This window comes from Falco naumanni, chromosome 10 (genome assembly GCF_017639655.2).
Source record: "Falco naumanni isolate bFalNau1 chromosome 10, bFalNau1.pat, whole genome shotgun sequence".
NCBI lineage: Eukaryota > Metazoa > Chordata > Aves > Falconiformes > Falconidae > Falco > Falco naumanni.
The window spans coordinates 10,371,515-10,392,341 of NC_054063.1; the positions used below are offsets into that span (position 1 = coordinate 10,371,515).

General features: G+C 41.7%; 1 protein-coding gene and 1 long non-coding RNA gene across 4 annotated transcripts in view; one reads left to right on the forward strand and one right to left on the reverse strand.

Moving 5' to 3' along the window:
* The window catches only part of LOC121095273, a 71,648-nt gene extending 68,107 nt beyond the window's left edge, over window positions 1–3,541 (reverse strand). The window contains exon 1 of the long non-coding RNA XR_005830044.1: window positions 2,958–3,541. This is a non-coding gene — a long non-coding RNA (uncharacterized LOC121095273). The remainder of the gene's footprint in view (window positions 1–2,957) is intronic.
* A 292-nt stretch (window positions 3,542–3,833) lies between these two features.
* ARNTL (aryl hydrocarbon receptor nuclear translocator like) overlaps window positions 3,834–20,827 on the forward strand; it is a 53,131-nt gene continuing 36,137 nt past the window's right edge. Inside the window, exon 1 of one of the 3 annotated variants that reach the window (XM_040607864.1) lies at window positions 3,834–3,856. The gene's annotated coding sequence lies outside the window, so the exon portion shown is untranslated. The other 2 variants (XM_040607866.1, XM_040607863.1) reach the window with 2 other exon arrangements.

The window sequence follows — 20,827 nt, forward strand, 5'->3', positions numbered from 1 at the left end:
GCTCAGATTTGGAAATACTGTGTTAGGAGGTACACTCTTTAAAGTAACAAGTGTTTACATGAACAAAAGCAGAAAACCCAAGATTCACCTGGCTTAGGTGTTGTAATAACTCAAGAATTTAAAGAACCATGAAAAGAATGAGTAAGCAATAGCTCATTAAGACAAAACTTTTGTTTTGAAGAGGTTTGAGCCAGCCACATGAGCCATGACAGACCATGGTAAATAGACCACCACTATGAGTTTTTTTGCATCACTCTGCAAACAGTCCAAGCCATAGTTTCCAGTTTCTTCTGTAACTGGGTTGAAGCATGGCACGAGCTTTGTGTAACAGGGTGAGAAATACGGCTCAGTATGTCTGTTTTTTTGAAGTATAGACAGAACAAGAAATCCAGGTATTCAAGTTGTTAAGTCTTGCTAATTTTCTATGAGCCATAACTTCTCCTGCTGCAGGTAAGATCATAGCTTGTTTGTCAAGTGTCAAATGGAGAAAGAGATTGGATAAAAGGATAAGACTGGCAAGTTAATACTGCATGTCTGAAACCCTATAAATAAAAAGCAGCTGTTTAAAATGCTGTAAAGCAGCTGGATTCGGAGTTAGGTGCTAAAATATCTAACACATCTTGGGCATATTTGGGAAGACATTAAAAAATAAACACAGAAAATATTATCTCCAAACTCTATTACAAAAACTTGTGCTTCAAAGACGCAGAGAATGTGTCCCTCCATATCTGTAGTCAGGGTCATGAACAACATTTCAGAGAAAACACAACTAAAACATCAAAGGACTAATTTGGCTGGTTACTTCTGAACATCTGTTGTTGTTCCAGAGATATATCAGGGACTCTTTGAAGGCAACCCCTGCCCAAAAAAACCAAACAAAAAAACGTATCAGTTTTTGGGTTATCGTTTGAGAAACTAGTTCCTTTTTGTGCATGTAATTAGATAACTTGATTAAAAAAATTAATGAAATATTGCAGATTCTAAACACCACTGACACATAGCCTTATTATGTCTTAGACTGCATTTAATGACGATCGTATCTACTCTTCTTGACACAAAGTCAAAATCCTAAGACCAGGAAAGTGGTTACTGTAACGCTTAAAAGTGAATACAGTAAAGAAAATCATTTGGTTGGAATATAGGCTAGTTGTTCCAAAATTCTATTAATAAGACACATTTTTCAGTACATATAGGCTAGTTGTTCCAAAATTCTATTAATAAGACACATTTTTCAGTACAATCAGCACATAGCATACTCTCTTTCTGCTTTTAAATCATAATTTTAAGCCAGTAATGAGTCTGAATTCTGATGTTTAAATATGGTGTAACTATTAACACATTAACATAGTTAAGGAGGCAGCTCAATTTCTCCTTAAGACCTAATTTACTACCTGCTTTTAAAGAAGCATAAGATCTGAAATTAATCAAGTGAGATTTGACTGGATGAGGAAATGCTTTTGTTGTATCAGACACACCTGTGCACAGCGCCCTGAGCAGAGCACACAACTGAGCTGGTCTTTCTAGTAGCTTCCACATTTTGTGCCATGATCTCAGTTTCAAGTGCTTCTTCAGGTAATATTCTTCATGGAGAAAGTATTCTATCGCTGCTCAAGCCTAACCTCTTCTATTTGCTTTTTGTGTTTAGAAATGCATGGTAGAATGGTGATGCAAACACTCTTCTGACAACAGTAGCTGAACTCAGGTCTTGTTAAACTTCAAACTGTCATTTCTTAGCTCCTCATTGATAAACTTTGCACCCTTAAAATTTTAAAGCATCATAATCACCCATAACATGCTTATTAACCTACAGAAAGAAATTCCCTGCACTGAACTTAAAGAGAAAATCTATTGTACAGAAAGGTGCCGAACAGTATTGATACATGTCATCATACGCTGAAAACTGGAGTTTGACTAACCAGATGCTGTTACTTTCTTTAATATCTCATGAATAGAAACTACAGCATAAAAACAACTCAAAATAATCATTTACTGGGAAATATGACATATGGCCTGTTAAGCTGCTTTCCTACAGAAATAGCTAAAGATCATTACTCTTGGCATCATTCCCTACAACAGCCACTGGGCTCATTAAAACAGACTGTATGCGATTGAGTCCATAAGGAACATTATTTCTACAGGTGGGTAGAAATAATGATGAAAACTACAAAGACTTGTGAGAAAGAAGTAGTCAAGGAGACTTCTCCACCTCCATAACTTCTGTGCACTTAAAACAAATCAAAGCAACACCACTAAAACAGTTGCTGCGGGGGAAAAAAAGAGGCATTTTCTCTTTTTCCTTTATGGTATACATTTCCATCTTGCTAATGTATGGTATTTCATTTAACCTGTGCTGCTGGAGGGTTTTTCCTCGAGTAGGAATATCCTGATGTGAACAGGAAGTTTGCATCCAGCAGGGGCCACTTGTTGCTTTTGTAGCCCCAATTTAATTAGGTAGAAACCAAATTCTGCTGCTGTCATAGGATGACTTCATGCTCTGCAATAGTGGACTGGAATAACCACAATCACACCGCAATGTGATAATGCTGCAACCCAAGCTTCTCCAGTGATGTTATACTAGTGAATGTAAACCAAACATTTGTGCTGTGGCAAAACAGGACAGGAAATGTTAAGGCAATTATAATGTGGCAATGATAATCTGATGTAGCAATAATACTATCACATTTAGCAAATGCTTGCATCTGAAAGCAGCTATGCTGTGATTATGTTCTTGCAACACATCCCCTTCACATTCCACACTGCTGTGTGGATTATCTAAATTTAGACTGTAACATGGTACAGTAGATGGCTTTACTATGTTCCATCACTAGCCTTTTTCACATGCTGGGTAAAATTACTGCTGTGTCCAATCATCCCCATTATATGATCGCACTGGGAGACGATGGAGCTTTTATGGTAACAAAACTAATCGCAGCGTTATAAACACGCTTCTGAAATACCTGATGGGTGCTGTGAGGCTATTGTGCGAGGACTCACAAAGCTTGCGGTGCAACATCGATTTACGGGCACGACACTGCATACGGGTCTGCATATGCAGACGTGAGGCAGGCACAGGTCGGGGCCTACCAAGGCAGGTTGCCAACACCAGTGATGCCGCGGCCTATGGACACAGCTGAGGCAGCGGCGGGCTAAAAGGCACGTGCCCTCACAAGGCGACGGCGGTGACTCCGCGCCAGGGAAGCACAGGGGCGGAGAGCCCGCGCCAACAGGCCAAAGCCGGGCAGCAGTGCCTCCTGCCCGGCGGCCAGCAACGCCTGGCTCCCTCTGGCCCCCAGGGAGCGAACTGGCCCCCGCGCCGCTGCCACTGAGGGAGGCGAGGCCTAGGCAGAGGCGGCACCTCCCGCCAGAGGCAGCGGCGGCGCGGCCGCCGTGTGACCTTAACACTTCCAGAGGTAACGTCACGGCCAGGCCAACGTCACACGACTGACGCAGAACCACGGGCAAGCCCCAGGGGCGGGGAAGGGAGCGAGAGGCGGCTGCCCACAGCACTCGCCCAGCTGAGGGAACCCGCGACCACACGGCCACCGCGCCCGCCACATCCGGTTCCCCCCCAGCTCTACCGGCCACCCCCCTCCCCCCCCAACCCATCACCGCGCACGCGCCCCTCCCTCCGCCCACCAACTCCGCCCTCGGCTGGGGGCGGGATCAAAACTACCAGCCGCCTTTCTGATTGGCTCCCACTCCAGGGGCGCCCGGGGATTAGCTGCCGTTCAGGAGGGCGGGCGTTGCCTGCTTGCTAGTCGGCCATTGGGCAAGGCTGCCGGGGAGCCGCTCGCTCGTTGGCGGGTGGGCGCGTCCGGTCTGGGGCCGGAGGAGGGTGCCATTGGCTGGAAAGTAGGTTAGTGGTGCGCCGTTGGGTGGCAAGCCAGGCGGAAAGTAGGTCAGGGACGGGGGCTGCCTGCGCCGGGCGCCGCTCCGGGCGTGCAGTGCGTTGCCGAGGGACGGCGACCACCCCCCCCCCCCCCGTCTCCTCCTTCCCCGGGGCGCGGCGCGGTGAAGGGGCTCACGGAGCTGGCGGTGAGCCGCTGACGGGCGGGGGGCGAGCGCCGGGAGGGCGGCGGCGGCGGGGCCGGCCCGCGCCCCCGCCTGAGGAGACCGCGTCCCCCCTGCAGCGTGGCGGGAGGCCGGTGCGCGGCCGCCCCGCGCCGCCACCTCGGCGGAGCCGCCGGCTCCGGCAGGCCGTTGGGAGCTACCTGCCCCGGGAGGGGCTGGGGGCTGCGGCTCGCCGGGTGGGAGGGGGCCGGGCCGGCGGGGGGGTCGGTGGGTCCCCCGGCGGCGGCGCTGCGCGGTGTCCCCGGGAGCGGGGCGGGGGCCGCCCGGGCGGTGTGGCGGGACCCGGAGGTGACGGGGCGGACGCCAGCGGGGCCGTTTGCGGACGGCCCGGGGCTCGCGGCCGCTCGCCCGGAGCCCGACGGCAGAGCGGGGGCCGGGGGCACCGCTGGCGGGCGGCCCCGGCGGAGCGGAGCGGGGGGAGAAGGGCAGACCCGGCGGGCCGGGGGCTCGGCAGAGGCAGCGCCGGGCTCCTGCTGGGTTGGAGTCCCCCCCTCAGGGCCACGGAGGCTGGGGCAACTCGTTGGGCAGAGCCGCTGGCGCCCCTTCCCCTGCAACAGGCGGGGCTCCCTGCGCCTCTGCCCCGCAACCCGCCCCGCGGCTCTCGGTACGTCGGGTGCCGTGCCCTGCCTTGCCATGGAGCTAGCCCGCGGCCAGGCCCCGCACCGGGGTGGCGGTCGGGGCTGGCTGTGGGTCCTGGCCTTGCTGCACGGTGGCCGGTCCCGCCGTGTGGGGCGCGGGAGGTCCTCGCCCTGTGGCTCGGTGGCCCCCTGAGGCTTCGCGGCCACCCGCGCGTCCTGGCGCTGCTCGGGCTCCTTCTGGTAGGTGCGTCCCTGCTGTCAAAGGGGGAACGAGCGGTTTTCCTCAACGTGAGTGCAGGGCACTGGGAGTGTTGCGGTGGCTGCCCCGGACCAGGGCTTTGCGCCGGGTCAGGCAGGGGAATCGCTTTGCCTTTCTAATTGCTGAGGTTTCTGTTGCTCCGGTGCCTCAATTATAACAGTTTTGGAAAGATTTTTAGTACTTGAAAATAACGGTGAAGAAGCAAGTCGGTGTTTTTCCTTGCTTTTGAAGCAAATATGCTTGCAAGGGTTTTAATTTTCTTAGTGTCTGAGGGATAAAGGGTCAATCACAGAAATTGATCATCTTTTTAAGCAATTTCCGATTTAGAATCTAATTTCAATCTAATCTCTTTTCAGAATTCATTCAGTCTCTAAGTAGAATTGTTTTCAAAATGCTGGGCCCGGAACATTAAAAATGAAACTACATTTTCTCTTTTTTTTTAGTAGGTTAATATTAAAATACATGCCCTGTCTGTTTAGTCTGTCTTCTATCAAAAAGACTTTTTAAATGGGAGCAACTGGTAGTACACAGGCTGCAGTTAAGTTTGTAGGGGAAAGAAGAAAGGTTGGTTGTTTTAATTAACTATTAATGCTGGCAGACTGCCTCTGTGCATGGTCTTGCAGAAGGCTGAGGTTAATCGCTGCCCTGGAAAGAATGTATGTTTTGTATGCTCTAGGAATATGCAAATTTAAATAGCTATTCAGTGTGTCAGAAACTAGCCCTCTCATCTGAATAAACAGCAGTTGCCTATTAAGGGAGAGTCTTAACTACTTCTGAAGTTTTGTGAGTTTCTATTTCTTACGACCATTCATGGCTTTTTTTTGTGCCTGCTTGTAGCAATGAAATATGTAAATAACCCCGTAAAGTATGGTGGTTATAGGTTAATGTGCTGTTTTATCCTGTGTTCCACACTGCTTTTCCACTGCCTGTCTGCATGACAGTTGTGTGCGGCACTATATAGGCTCAAGGGCTGTAAGGGAAGTACGCTGGGAGACTGCCTAGACAAGAAAGTACTGCAAAGAACCTCAGGATAGCTGTTTTGTTCTTCCCTAGGAGGCCCTTTGGGCAGACACAGGGGTGTTGGTAAACTACCTTGGCTGTAAGTGGGATTCCACAAAGCCAGAGCTGAAGTTAGAGCCTGCTACCACACCACTGTCACCACCTGCTATGAAGAAGCTTGCTGTCTTTGGGGACTATTGCTAAGGATGTATTAGGAGGTGATGTTTGTAGGGGTTTACTGGAGACTTACTTTTTTTTTTTTTTTTTCTTCAAATGCCTGGTCTCAAAGATTCTTTTGGGGAAACCAAGAATAGGAACAAGTGAACGTTAGTTGGATTTATTTGGCAAAGCTTAAAGTCACACAGAGTTCCTTAATGCTATGCAAGACTACGATGACAAAGCTGAGATGCGGTGTGATAGCTGCAGCCTGTGTACTGCAGATGGGTAAGACTGTTTTTCAAAGTGAATTGATATCAAGCATGCTGGGAATACCAAGAGACGTGTAGGTTAATTTGTTTAGATGACTGCAGAAGTGCTGTTTTCATGCTAAAATTCAGTATTTTAAGCTGGTTTTAGCTCGGAGTCAGTTGTGTGTATGGTTAGACTTCGACAGGAGGTACAGGAAGACATGAAGGAATACATTGTTGGTAAGTTAAACAGCAAATTTGGTGCATCCTTTAGCGACTTCCTTTTTTTTAGTACTGTAACTTGTATGCTTTTCATTTTTAACCGTTATCACATCAGTTTTGTACATAGTTCTGTTTCTGAAAGAGGGCAGAAAAGCAGTAAAATGCAGCTACCTGTATCCCCAGGTATTAGGAAGTTCTCTGAAGTTAGTTGCTCTCAATAAAAGATGTGTAAAGGCATATAATATGCAAATGACTGCAAAAAGAAGCCCAAAATAAATATATATTTTTAGGCTTACATAGCTTCATTGTTCCCAGTAAGTTTACAGAATGCTTAATATTTCTTGATACTAAACCTTCATACTTAAGGTTTCTCTATTTAATACATTAAATATTGTTTGAAACCTTTGGTTTTGGCTGTCATCATACTTGGAAAATATCAGACTAAACCAGTAGATTTTGATAAATGTAGTTGCTGAGATGATACTGACTGGAACGCAGCATCAACTTTTGTGCTTAGCTGTTGAAAGCTCTGCTTGACCAGCCGATAGAAATTAGGACTTTATCTTTTGGAGGTGCTTGAAGATGCAAATAAGGTGTTTTATGGTATTTTCAAAAGCATCGAAAGAGCTTTTGATCTGGTCTTTCAGTCTTTTTAAGAGATGCTATAGATAGATTTTTAGATAGCAGACTAAACTAAAGCAGAAGTATGCTCTGCCTGATGTGTGTCTGTGTATTATGTATGTGCATATATATATGTATGTATGTGGTAGTTCTGCATTGTAGTAGTAAACATGTTCCAGGTTTAGATAAAGCGCAGACTGGTGACTTTTGCCTGCTCCTGTGGTGTTACATGGGTGAAACTCAAGACGCTGGAACATAACACAAATTGATGCTCTTAAAAAGAGAAGTATCTTCATTTTATCAGAGTTAGTATATTGAGTTATATAGAAAGCCTATTTAAGTTTTGTTGGGTTTGGGGTTTGTTGTTTTTTTTTTTTTTTGTGGGAGGACGAGATCCCAGCTGTAATTGTCAAATTGTTTGTATCTGTATTTAATCAGTTTGAATACTGTCAGATAACCTGTGGTGTATACTTAATTGAACTTTACATTGAATGAGGTGGGTATTAAATTGAATAGCTTGCTGGCATGAAGTGCGTATTCCACCTGCCTTTTTTACCTCAGTTCGTTGGAAAAATGCAGCAAGGCTACTTATCCAAGGCCCAGACTTCATCTCCTTGGAAACCTGATCTTTCACCAGATGTTGAGAAATGTAATTTCTTTTTTAATCCATTCTGCAGCAGAACACTGATCAAAACAGCATCTTCAGGCTTTGTTATTCTGGAATATTCATTAATTAAAAAAACAGTCTGACATTTCAATCTTTGTCCCAAAGAATATAGATAGTTTGTTGCATTTGATATTACTTCAAATCTATTTTAACTGTTGCTAAAATTCCTGTAGTGCATGTATAGTTTAACTCAATTCAAGAGCTGGCTCATAATGTCTTCATCATTTGTACAGTGCAGGATTGTGTGTGTTCCCTGCCCCTTCCTTGCCTGCGAGGATTCATCTTTCTTCTCTATGTTCAGGTCATCTTTTCTCCTTTGCAGCTGCAAAAAGATAATTCTTAGCCAACGCATACAGAATTTGTAACCTTTTCAGTCTCCTGCCATTTGAGAAGCTGTTATTCAATGTCTCTGATGTCAGACACACTTCTAGATCAGCTGCTGGTGTTAGAACAACTTGTGACCCTGAGCTGAAGCCATGCTGTAGTTTAGTAGGTTGGTCTTCTGTAAGGAATGGTGCCAGTAGGCTACTTATAGAGCAAGAAATATCGTTGGCAGGCTTTTAGAATGGTGAAATAACAAGCCGCTTTTCTAGTAGTCTAAGGTGTTGATGGTCTCTAATTTTACAGAAGCTCATTCATATACATATGAGCAGTTAAGGAAGAGGGCTGTAGTTTTCATGTTTGTTTTGACGGTATTTTGCTTGCAAATGTTAGCAGGCCCTATTTCCCACAGGTACAGGCAGTTTAGTGGCACCTTGTGTAAAGGAAGCACCAAACATACTGCTAAATCCTTATCAGTCCTTACTTGGTGCGGCTGTGATGGAAATACATCTTCCAACGTGCGGTTGCTGTAACGCTGGAAGGCAGTTTGAACATGTCTGGCAGTTCTCAAGCAAGAGTGTATTGGCGTCATGTCCCTCAAATCACTTTCATAGGAAGGCATTATACAGTAAGTCGTATGTGCTTTTCAGCTGCAGCAGTTTGCCTTGATTCCTTATTGTGTCAGCTAAAAATAAGTTAATGGAATCCGTGTGTTCTAAAGATTGGATGTGGTCTTGACTGACTTTCCAAGACTGCTTGGAAAACTCTGAAGTTAGTCTTAGCCATTTGGGATTGATACAGGTTTTGGAGGGAGAATGAAATAAGACTATCGGAGAACTCAGAAATGAGTGTTGTTCTTGATCTGAGGTTCTTTCTATCTCACAAGCTTCCTTAAGGTAGCTTTGTGTTTTCTAGTCTGTCTTAACAAAAAAGGACAAGATCAGAAAGACTTTGGTAGGAATTGCCAAATAATGGTGTGCTGCAGAATATTAATGGAGTGAAGTGAGAAGGAAAAGTTATTTTCCTAGAAAAAACAGAAGAAAATAAAACCAGTAACTTTCATTCTAAATTTTTTTGAAAAATGTTTTTTCCATCTTTTATAGGTCTTAGTTTTGTAGTTTCCTTGAATTAGTTTGGTTGGGTTTTTTTCTTGTTATGAATGGATTTCTCTGTTATCTATGGATTTTTCTTAGAGCGTTGGGAAGTTTAGGACTTCTGTCCCAATTTGAAATGAAATTATATATTAAAGGGGAAAAGCTTTATTACTTTTTATGTTGCATGTATCCATTGTGCTTGTGTTGAGACTGACAGCAAAATGGCTTTTGTTTGAGTTGTGCTTTTATTTTTACCTTTTGCTCAAGGACCTCTGATAATTGTATTTTAAATCCCCCTGAGATTTGGACTTTATGATGCAGTTTGGCCACTGGCATGTTAGTTTTAGTGTAACCTTTTAAAATAGTATTTGTTTTGCCTATAGACTTGAATGGCCTAGTCATTTTTCGGAGAGAAATCCTGTGGTCTAGAATATGTTGCAAAAAAATCAGCTGTTAGGCTTTGAGGTTTATGTTAGAATGTGTTTTCTGACCTTGTCTTGACCATGTTGGGTTTTCCGGTTTGCAGTTCTAGAACTGTTGACTGAGAAACAGGATGCCTATTTATTCCTCTGCTCCCTTTCCCAGTATGTTTTGTTGCCAAGTCGTATCATGTAATTTTTGAATTTGAGTTTGCAAATTGGTTTGTTACAGATGATACAAATTCAGTGTGTTAATGAAAAAAGTCAGCAACTTGAGATATGGCCCAAACTCATAAATCCAGAAATTTAAACTTGAGTTTGACCTTAGAAGGCTCTGTTATCTAGGTTTTTTTTTTCTTAATGTTCTGAGGTTCTATCAGATCATCGTGCAAACTTACTGTTCTAGAGTAACGTTATACTGTAGTTTTAATCTATATCCAGTTTATTATGGTTTTGTGAGTTTTGAAAATCTTCATCACCTTAATTTTTAAAATCTAGGTAAAGTTTTATGATGCTGGATGCTGTCAAAATTTACAGAACTTTTATTTAGAGTAACATGTTTTACATAGTATTTTAGCGATCTTTTGTGAAATCAGGAAATTTTAAATTATGTATGTTACAGCCCTTCATTCTCACAGTGCCATTTTTAGTGAAAAATCGTGTGAAGTATGTATGCTAGAAGTTGTGCATTAGCTTGGAAATTTTTTATTACAAATAGTGTTGTGGGTGTTTTGGGTTTTTCTAAGGGTTTCTCCTGTTTCTCTATTTTGAAAAAAATATTTTGCTGCAATGATCAAACTAGCCTTTAAATATTACAGTTTATTTTAGAAACCTGTCAGTTAAGTGATTTCTTAGAGGGACTTGACACATAGAAACATTGGAGTTGCTTGAAGTGCTCTGATAGTTGATGAATAATCTGTTCAAAGTGTTAAGTGCTTGCTATGCCATTGGGGTGCAAGTTCTAGAAGTTCTGGAAGTTATTTGTGTTTTAGAAATACAAGGCCAGCAACTAGATATTCCTGTTTCCAATAGGAAGAGAGAAATCAGATCAATGAGTTTATGGTAGTTTGCATTTATGCTGGAATTTTCTGTTTCACCTCTGTTAGAAATTCTAGGGCTTTTATATATATATATATATATTTTATTTTTTTTTTCCACATCAGAGACATGTACATCTTGGTCAGCTTGTCTGGCTGAGGAACAGTCTGAAGAAAGATGGATATTTCACTATTAGAGCATTTAAAAATCTAGTTCAGTCTGTTAAAGATATCCCAGCTAGCAATAAAGAGATCTCAATTACTGTACTTGCATTATTTGTTAAACTAGGACAGGGGTTACTTCATTCATCTGATCTGACCATGAGACTCTTCCATAGCAAATGCCTGCTTTTTCTTAGCTGGAGTAACTCTTTATTTGTCTTTCTCTAATGCTTTTGTCATCATCAAGAATAAGGTAATGGGGGGAGAGGGGTGGAAGAGAGAACGTTACAGCAGTTGGCTGTTATAGACACTGATGTTTCTACATTCCTGATCCCAGAAGAGATTATAGTCTAACCAGCTTGGAGCAAATTTTAACAATTGTATATGGCTGTTGCCACTGGGTGAGTTTGTGGCTGTGTCCTTTGTCTTCCTCCCAAGAATTCCAGTCTGACGGTTGAATTTTTGCAGACTTTCAGGGACCTGTGTGGTAAATGCCGTGCCTCAGGGCAGTATTACCAAAGCTGTGCTCAGGTACTTGGGCAGGGCAAAAAGCAAAAACCCATGACCAAAAAGAATCCTCTGGTTTTGGTGCCCAGCAGTTGTCCTGTAGTAACGTGAATCCTTTGCGACATTCATTGAAAGCGGGATGAATTTGGACAGTAGTTTTGGTGATCATCTGAACTGGATTGCTATGGGCAATCCATCAACGCTCCAACTCCTTCCTGGCAAACCATTTCTATTTGTGTATCCTATCCCACTGCTCCAGGGTGGCACGTGTGTTTGGGCAAACGTACTGCACTGGGGAATCTGCTGCAGCTCAAGGATAATTTTTTTTCAACCAGAGATTGATTTGAGATCGCTCAGTTCACTGATACCATACAACTTGTGGCTTCATAAGTGTTTCTGCTTTTGTAGGTTAGGCAATGACACAACTCCTGAAATGAGTAGCCCTGAAGAGTTGGAGAGGCAGTACTCATGAAGAGTGCTGTTTGAAATATGTTACACTGCAACCTTGATGTAGAAGAGGATTTTTACAGGAGGATATTTTTTGATTAAGTTGTGTTGGATCATTTTTTTCATAAGTCTACATAAAAATTTGATTTAAAAAATCTGGTTTTGATACTAATACCCAGAAGCAAGAAAAATAAGCAACTTTTTGTTTTCATCTGTGGAGCTGTACAACGGAACTCTTTGCTATTTATTGTGCCATTAAAAAAAAAAATCATAACAAGAGAGAGTAACTCAGCTAGACCCCTGACTTCTTTACCTTTTCCCTTACTGGCCCATGTGCTTCTGGGTTTCCAGATGAACAGATACAGAAGTGTTTCAGAAAAGCAAATCTCTCAGTAGCTTATTTACCACGATCACCTGACTCTGCCAGCTGAAAACTTATGCATCCAGGTTGTTGTCAAGCTGATAATTTATGTAAAAATGGGAGAGACTCGGCAGCATCTCCAGTTAGGCTTGCCAGGAAATCTGAGGGACGTGGAATATATGAAGAAGACTGGAAGGAAGAACGTTTTTGTTTCCACTAAGACACTACATGGGTTAGACTTAGTACACTAATTGTGCACACCTCTGCTCTGTTCTCAGAGAGGATCTGTCTGTTTAGAAAAATAATAATCTTGGGTTGCTGTTTAAGAATGATTCTCTAACTTGGCGTGGATCTCATCTTGCTGTCAGTTTGTTTACATATTCTGTTTTCTGGAAGCAAAGCACTCTCAAACCTACTGGGGCTTCCCTTTAGTGAAATATTGGCACCTTAGTTTGTTCATGATGTTCTTATCAAATAGCCGTTAAGGAGAATTGTCCTTGTGTTCAGTGAAGTGAAAATCTGTTTTCTGTATGGCTGTGATACACACTTTTAAAAAGGGTTACTGAAACTTTTGAACTTACTTTGGAATATAAACAGAAAGTAAGAAATGGTTTAAGTCAGCAGACAACAGAAGAACCCATGCCTTCTACTTAAAATGAATTAATGACTACCTTTTTTCATAGACCGTACAAACACTAGTAAGGGCCAAATAGTTGCACATCTTGGAAAGAAGCAGGAAAAAAAATCCTCAGTGTAACAAAAGAAAAGGGAAAAGTGCCTACTGGTATATCTTTAGAGATCTAGATAGTGTTGTAGCATATTAATCATCTTTTGTGTCTAGGTGAACTGATAATTATTCAACTTTACAAGACTTTTGAGGCAAAACTTTTCATTAGAGGCAAAATTAATGTGTTTTTAGAACAGGATTTGCTTAGGCAAGTAGTAAAAGTTCCATGGATTCATTCATGGTGTGCTGCAAAAATTGTGTAATCTACTTACTTTGGCACAGCTTTCAGATGCATACTTATTTTTTAGAACAAATATTTTGTAGGTCATCTGACTTGTCCTCTAGTTTTAGGATATTTCTGTGGCTTGCAAGCTCCCTGTAGCCCTAAACATATTGGAATGATGGTGTCCCTTGACAGACCTGGAAAAATACTGGTTTCTTTTATTTGTCAATGAAACTCATTTTTCTGCTGAATTTTTTTTTGGTGACTTCGGAAAAAGTGGTAACTGCTCTCAGACTTTATTTACACACACACCCAAAAAAAGATTTTTCTTCCCCTTACAGTTGCCTGTGTTGGCTTTTTGTTATCCTTTTGCCTGAGTTCTGTGAGTGCTTTGCTTTTGTGTGTGTGTGTGTGTTTGTGGCGATGGCAGTGTTTGGGAATGGTGCTGTGTTGGCAACCAGGTCAGAGAATAGTATTGGTGCAGGTTCTCAGGTTTGTCTGTTCGAGCAGCTGGTGAGTGGATTTCAGAGGCTTTCAGGGAGCAGGAAAAGGAATTTTCCTGGCCTTTGAACACCTGGAAGAATCTTGGTGGACTAGCAGGTTTTTACTTAAAGAAGAAACATTAGGGATAACTTTAACTAGGGCTAACAGTTAACTTTAATTGCCCTTTCTAGCAAGCCTAACTGCATGTTGTAGTGAAGTACCATAGTTTTCCACTTCTAAATACAACACAGCGTATCCCCTTTGACACCTCCCTGTGATGTAATTTGGCTGAGTCTTTGTTTGGCAACAGCATGTAAGTTTCTCTTCAGCCTTTCTTTATGGTGTAGTTCTGTATTTTCCACACATCCTTCCAAAAATATACTCATCCAGATAATTTCCACATGTGAGCTAATCATTGTCTTCCACTCTTAAAAGGGGTGATCAGTTAAGTCCTGCTGGCTTCCTGTGGTGGTCTTTGCTGCTCATCTTCATAGTTTTCACATTACTGCTTTTCAGTCTGTAAACATGAGTCATATCAGTGCAATTGTATTTTGATGGCATTCATGTGCCATTCTAATACAGAATGATGTTTCTTAAACCTAACTTACCTGGATGTTGAAGAGCATTCATGAAGACTTTTTTTCCTAATTGTGCTCCTGTGTATTGGAGACTGCTTTAACTCAGGTGTTGATAAAAGAGCCTTCTATAAAAGGAGTAAATTTATACCAAGTGGCAGCTTGCAGACAAAATAAATACCCCTTCTCAGACTGTTTCTTGGATACTTTTCTTACACTGGAAGCTTTGTAGGCTTATTCTTTCTATAATATCTCTATAGAAGTTAACCTGTGTGTTCTCATGTTCAGGTATGTGTTTGCTAGCTAAGTTACATGTACACTTACTGTTGAGTTCATCATCTCTCCCCCTCCTTTGTACAATATTGGTACTTGTTTGACTCCCTGAATCACCTTACTGAGATCTACTCAGACTTGGAGCTTTTTTAAAAATTATGTTTTGGCAGGATTAGTTTTAATCCGTTTTGGATCTTGTGACAGTTCACAGTGGGGTAACTGAAGTGCCAGTGCTGCACGGGAGTACACAGTTGAAAGGTGAAGCTTGGAGGTTAACAACTCTTGCAGTCACACTTCAGTTACAAACAGTTCAGTGTTTAGATTTGCAACTTCTCATGTAATAAAAAAGTGTAAGAATTCTGTCACATGAATCTCCCCAAGACGTAGCTGTATATTAAATGAAGTAGCTAACTGATGCATACAGTTACTGTTTGTGATCTAAGCAAGGATTAGTCAGTAGCATTGTTTCTGGCAATTTCCACTTGGCTTTGTCCCTGATGTTACACTAGTAGGGATCCGTATCAATTGTACGATGATGGAAGAGACTCTTACCGATGAGACCACCAAGTGGTGCAGGTTGGTCTGTTTAGTTCTCGCTCCAACAGTCTATGTTGCTGTATAAGATCTTGCTTAAGAAATATACATGCCATTTCTAGCTAGCTGACAAACAGTCATATATCTGTATATCATAGGAGATGAGGGTTTGAAGTGACTGAGGGTGGGAGTACTTTATTGACTGGGTGTTCCCAGTGCAGTGTTAGAGAGGTGGGCAAATGAATTTTTGGCTTGGTAAACAAGGATATCAAGCTGGATCCAAAGGCGGTTTGATCTATATATGATGTTGATTATGTCATAACTTTAATACTTTCCTGGATTTCATGAAGTGTTAGTAGACAACTGAAAATAGTTCAAGGAATGAACTGTGTTTGCAAACATAACCCCACCATGTGGGATCAAAGGAATGCAACTAAACTTAGTAAGGGAGGAAAAAGCAATTCACTGGATTCATCTTTCAATTAATGACCGATGAGGTTACCTGGTAGAAGATTAAATGAGGTTTAGTAGCTGATAGGTGACTTACTCAAATTCAGACTAGGAAAGTTGGGAGTTTTGAGTAAGTGGAACTAAGCTTTGGAACAGAAAAGATAGGAGGAAGGTAATAGATTCTTGCAACATCCCAGTTCATCCAGGCTATCTTTCTAAAACAAACTTTGGCGTGATTTACAGCATATCAGTTTGTTGCAAAAAATAGTAGATGGGGTTGCCTCCTCTTACAGAGGAGATCAGAATATATGATTGTACGAGGGAACAAATGGGAATGAATCTGATATTTGTATTAAGATAAAACTTAGGAACTTAGCTCTATGCTGCTATGTACTTGAGTAGAAGGAAGCTGAAGGGCGTACAGCTTTAACTGTCTGTGAAGGAGAAGCAGGGCCAGAAAAGCTTGTCGTAGAAAGGAAGGGAGTATCTATACAGGCTCTTTCAACCTTTCTTCAAAACAAAACTTAAAAGGTTAAACACATTACTGGGGTTTCTCATATTGTTGTTCTGTAAGGCATAGGTAAAATGTAATACCTAAGAGTTTTGTTCAGCAATCCTAGTAAGAAAAGCTCGCTTTTGGTTAGTCATCTTGATGACTAAAGGGAGCAAAATGCAATGCTGCTCTATTTTTGAGGTAATACAAAGTTTTAATACCAACCCTTTGTATAGTAACAAAATTTCAAGTACTGATACTCCATGGAGGCAAAAGGGGGAGAGAAACCTGAGAAGCTGATACTCATACTAGGAAAAGATTTAACATGAAGATAATTAAAATATACTTATATTTGTCAGTTAAGGTCAATATTGTCTGTTTAGTCAGTTACTTCAGAATTTATTGACTGTAAACTTAAGCTTGTATCTCTAGGGACAAAGAATAAATTCAACACATATGGAAGAGGAGACAGAACTGTTGAAGACAGCTGAAGGGGCTTTAGCAGATATCCCTAAAAACCAGTTGAGCACTAGTTGAATGACTGAGGCGAAAGCTCATACAAAAAGGGTATGTATTTCTTAGTTAGGGCAAAACAGTGCATGAGAATCTAGATCGATTCAAAGGGAGCATTGCAGAAAAACAGGACTCTGAAAAAAGGCAGAAGTATTTATATCTAATGATTAGTGTGTGATCCCCTGAAATACAGGATTCTCTCTGTTGTAAGCATTTTTGTCTGGTTGGGATTTCCCGTGTGTTATCAGTAACAGTTTCCCTCCTTTGCTGGCTCCTTTGACCTCTTCAAGAGAACTGTGAGCTCTAGACAATTTGAAATGTAATTTCTTACTGTAGGTAAGACTTTAGGTGAGAGAACAGGGTGTATTAACTGAAGTGCTTAGCAAGGTGAAGCATGGAACTGCCGTTCTGAGTGTTCTGGGTGGTTTGTGCCTGCTGTTACATGGTTCCCCACTCAGTGCTGCTGTTTCTAGGTGCTGCATAGGAATTTAGTTGTTTAAACTGGGTTTGAAATTCCACTCATGAAAGCTGATACCAAACATGTACATCTTGTTTTCTATGTTAGACTATTTTTTTCTGATGAGCAAAGCTTTTACATTTGCCATGCTAAACTCAGTGTAATGTGTACTGACTGAATTCAAATCTTCCACCTGATGTTAAGTGATATTATGGTGATAACATATGGCAAGTTAGTTGACGTAAACCAGAGGTAACCTAGAAAGGGTTTTGGAGCATGTTCTATACTTCACACTTTATCTATGGGTATTCTATGTATGTCATACTTGTAAGTAGACGTTTTCCTTGAATACTTACAAATTGAGATAATGTTCTTTTGCTAATTCTGAAAGAAGGTAAGAGTTACCATTGCACACTGCAACAAAGACCTAGTCTTACCTCTCTTTGGAAACCACATGAACTTCTAGCCTTCCTATTTTTTGGCAGAGAGTTTCCATAGCCTACTGCCTCATGTGCAAAGAGCTGGGTTGTTTTTAACCTACCGAACAAAGCTTGGTTGAAGTCCCTGTGACATCTGATAATTTTTTAGACCTTGGTGCTGTCACTAGCTTACTTCATGATTCTTTTCAAGACTCATTGCCTGTCTTCTTTCACTCAGTGAAACTAGAAAGTTTTTCCATTCTTTAATAAATTTAATTGCTGTGGATTTTTTGGGTGATATCCAAGTCGTCCCCCATACTGTTCAGGAGCTGTAAATAATTATGAGCATTTGTAAGTGGTAATTAAGGCACTGTATTATTAATATTTGGCACAAGTCTGCTACTTGTGGAAATAAGATCATCTAAACCTACTTAAACTTTTTGTGGAGGAATGTGAACTGTCTAGTGATTCTTCCTAGGCCCTTTGGGATCGGACTGCGTAGGTTGTGGAATGTTCTCTTTTGGAACAAAACAATGGGTTGGAAAAACTTCCTCTTGCAACTGTTAGTCAGATGTCCATTTGCTCTGTATTGTATCCCCTCTTGGTTTGGAGGGGGAGGTGGTTGTTGCATGGGTGGATCTTTGAGCCAAGCAAGAGCAATTGTTAAAAAAAAAAAAAACACCAAAACCCCTCAGCCTTCAGTTTCATCAAGAGTCCTTTGGTGTTTTGTGTGGCTGGGTTTTCTTGCGTTTTTTTTTTCTGAAGAAGTTTTCTTTCTCTTACCCATGTTTGGTCTTGGCAGGATTTTTTATCTTTTTTGTGTGTGTGTGTATGACACACTGTTTTTCCCCACTTGCTGGTTTTTTTGGTATTTCTTTTGTGGTTTTTTTTTCTTTTCTTTGTAACAGAAGAGATGTCTGCATAGCATAAGGACTCTTGGTGTTAAGTGAATTGCTGGTGTTCCCTGATCATTCTTCTGTCTCTGTCATGATTTGGTAATGTGAGTCTTTGTTCTGAATACAACAGCAATTTTAAAACACTTTTCCGGTTTCAGTTATAATGTAAAAGTATATATTCAAACTTGAATGTGAGTTTAAATCAGAAATTGTAGATTTTAAAGCCCGTCTGGAAAAATGCATGTCTTGAGACTTGCATCCGGATGTATCTCTGGCAGCTGAATGTCACAGGTTTGGAAATTTGGTGGTTCTTAACATCAGCATTAATGTATAGGTGTACAAAAAATAAGTATGTTTTATCAGCCATTTCTGTAAAGGGCTTTGCTCTTGCTTTAGGCCTTTCACAAGAAAATGAAGGTTATACTCCCACTGAAGCAATGAATACAGAGTGGATAGGAATACTCTTCTATTGTGCCTATATATTCATACTTGTCATTCACAAAAGAGTGAACTCCTGAACAGAGAAAATGTCACAGTGCAGGTGTGGATCCAGTAAAAAGGTTTCAGCATACCTTTCTGTGCTCAAACTATGCAGGGATTTGCATGTTGAAAACTAACCCCGCAGGAGTGCTGTGAATAAGCTGAAAGTGTGTTTAAGGGATGTAACAGATATTTTGACCTTTTATTGCTGTTGAAAAGGACAGTTCTGGCCCTTCCCCTGTTCTGGCATGTCTCACCCCTTGCTTTGTGCTGGTTCTAAGTATCATCTGACTTTTCAGTAAGATGATTGAGCTTGCTAACCCCCCAGAAGACTCTGCTTTCTGTCAGGTTATTATTACTCAGCCTGATGAATTCGACACGCTGTACAGACAGGCTCTGGAGACTATATAAAGTCTGTGTTGGAGTACTGGAAGAGAATATGGGGGAAGGGTGAGAAGAGAAGAAAAAAGGGAGTGAAGCCATCCCTTTGATGGCACCAAGATGTTATATCAGCTGTTTTGTGGAACTCTTCTATGAAGTTTTCAACAGTATCTCGTGCTTATCCTGTGCTAGACAAGTACAGGTTTTTCCAAGCCATATAGCTGTTATTGAGGTACTTACCATTCTGGATGTGAATGTAAAAGATGAGATATATTCTGCGTGGTTTCTCCCTTAATTCTCACTTGACTTGCTCCACTAAGTCTACTTTGAATGCTGTGATTTAAAAGCCTCAGGAGCAAAAATTTCCCATATGCTGGCTTTAGTGAAATGCACATTGTAGGGTGTTCGGGGCTCAGCGTGAAGATATGTCATGTTGCACATTCAGGTTATCCAAGTAAGAGAGAAGGAAACATTAAACGTAGCTAGTGCTGTGGCGGAAGAAAACCCGAGTATGTCACTGATGCATTCAGTGTATTGTATGATGATGCATCTAACTTTACTTTTCATGTTCTGTTAAAGGACTTATTTTAGTTTTGCTCTGGTTTCTTAATCACTTGAAGCTAGTGAAAGAATGATGTGAGACTGGAAGAAGCTGTCCTGCAGTCATGCCCGCCTTGTAGCAGTACCAGGCGCTGTTGGTTGGGCGGTGGATGGGTACTCTTCAGCTATAGCGATGCTGCTCATAATGCCCTGTATCAATATTACTGCTGGCCCTGTGTGTGTGTGTGGGGGGGGGGGGGGGGGGGGGGGGGGGATGGGTACTCGCCCTGCTTCTCAGTGTTCACTATTGCTGCAGTTCCTGACTGCTTTATCTGAATCTCTCTGAAGAGCAGTGTCGGATAATGCCACAGTATGAGCTGTCATAGTGCTGAAATGCTGCCTTTCTCAGTGGTAGCAGTAGATCACTTATTTGAAAAACAGGATTTCAGTAATGGGGGAGGTTATTATTTCTGAAAGATTGAACAAGACTGAAAATGGCATAGATATCCTTTTTTGATGTTTGTGGCTTTGCATGTTTTATGGGAAACATGCAAGTGCTAAATTGTCACAGTGTCTCAGTTTTCACTAATTTTAATTTGGATTTAACTGGCAAATAGTGTAGCTTCAGGGAACCAAACTGCTGAGCTTATTTATGTTAGTGTTTATTGTTCCTCTGCATATATCAAAGGGACTCCAGGTGCAGATGGGTAGCTGAGGCTGTTTGCTTGAGTGTGTGGGGTGAGGAGTTATTTTCTTAAAACTGGAAATTTGTAAATAATTCAAAGTTGTAAATGTCTCCATTTCCACAGAAACTTTTAACACATACAGTAGCTATGCCATCATTGTGCATTCATCTGCAGCTTTTTTTTTTTTTTTTTAGCAGACAGCCTACTCGTATACTTAATAAAAAGCTGTGATTTCTTCCCATCCAAAACCCAGTGGTATAGTGGGTGAACAGAAATTAAATTGAGCCTCTAATATAGTACTGAGATGGTTTGGAGGAAGAAATATTGATGTTCATATGGATGTGATGCATACGTGTTTGACAGCTGATCTTGGGTAAAGTTAAGTCAAAAAGAGCTTTTAAGAAACCAGAAAGGGAAAACGAACCTGTCAGGTTCACATGTGTTAGAGGAAACAGTAGCGAAGCAGCCGAGTGGGGAATACCCCAGCTTGGTTCCAGGCAGGTTGAGAATATTTTCATTTTCCCA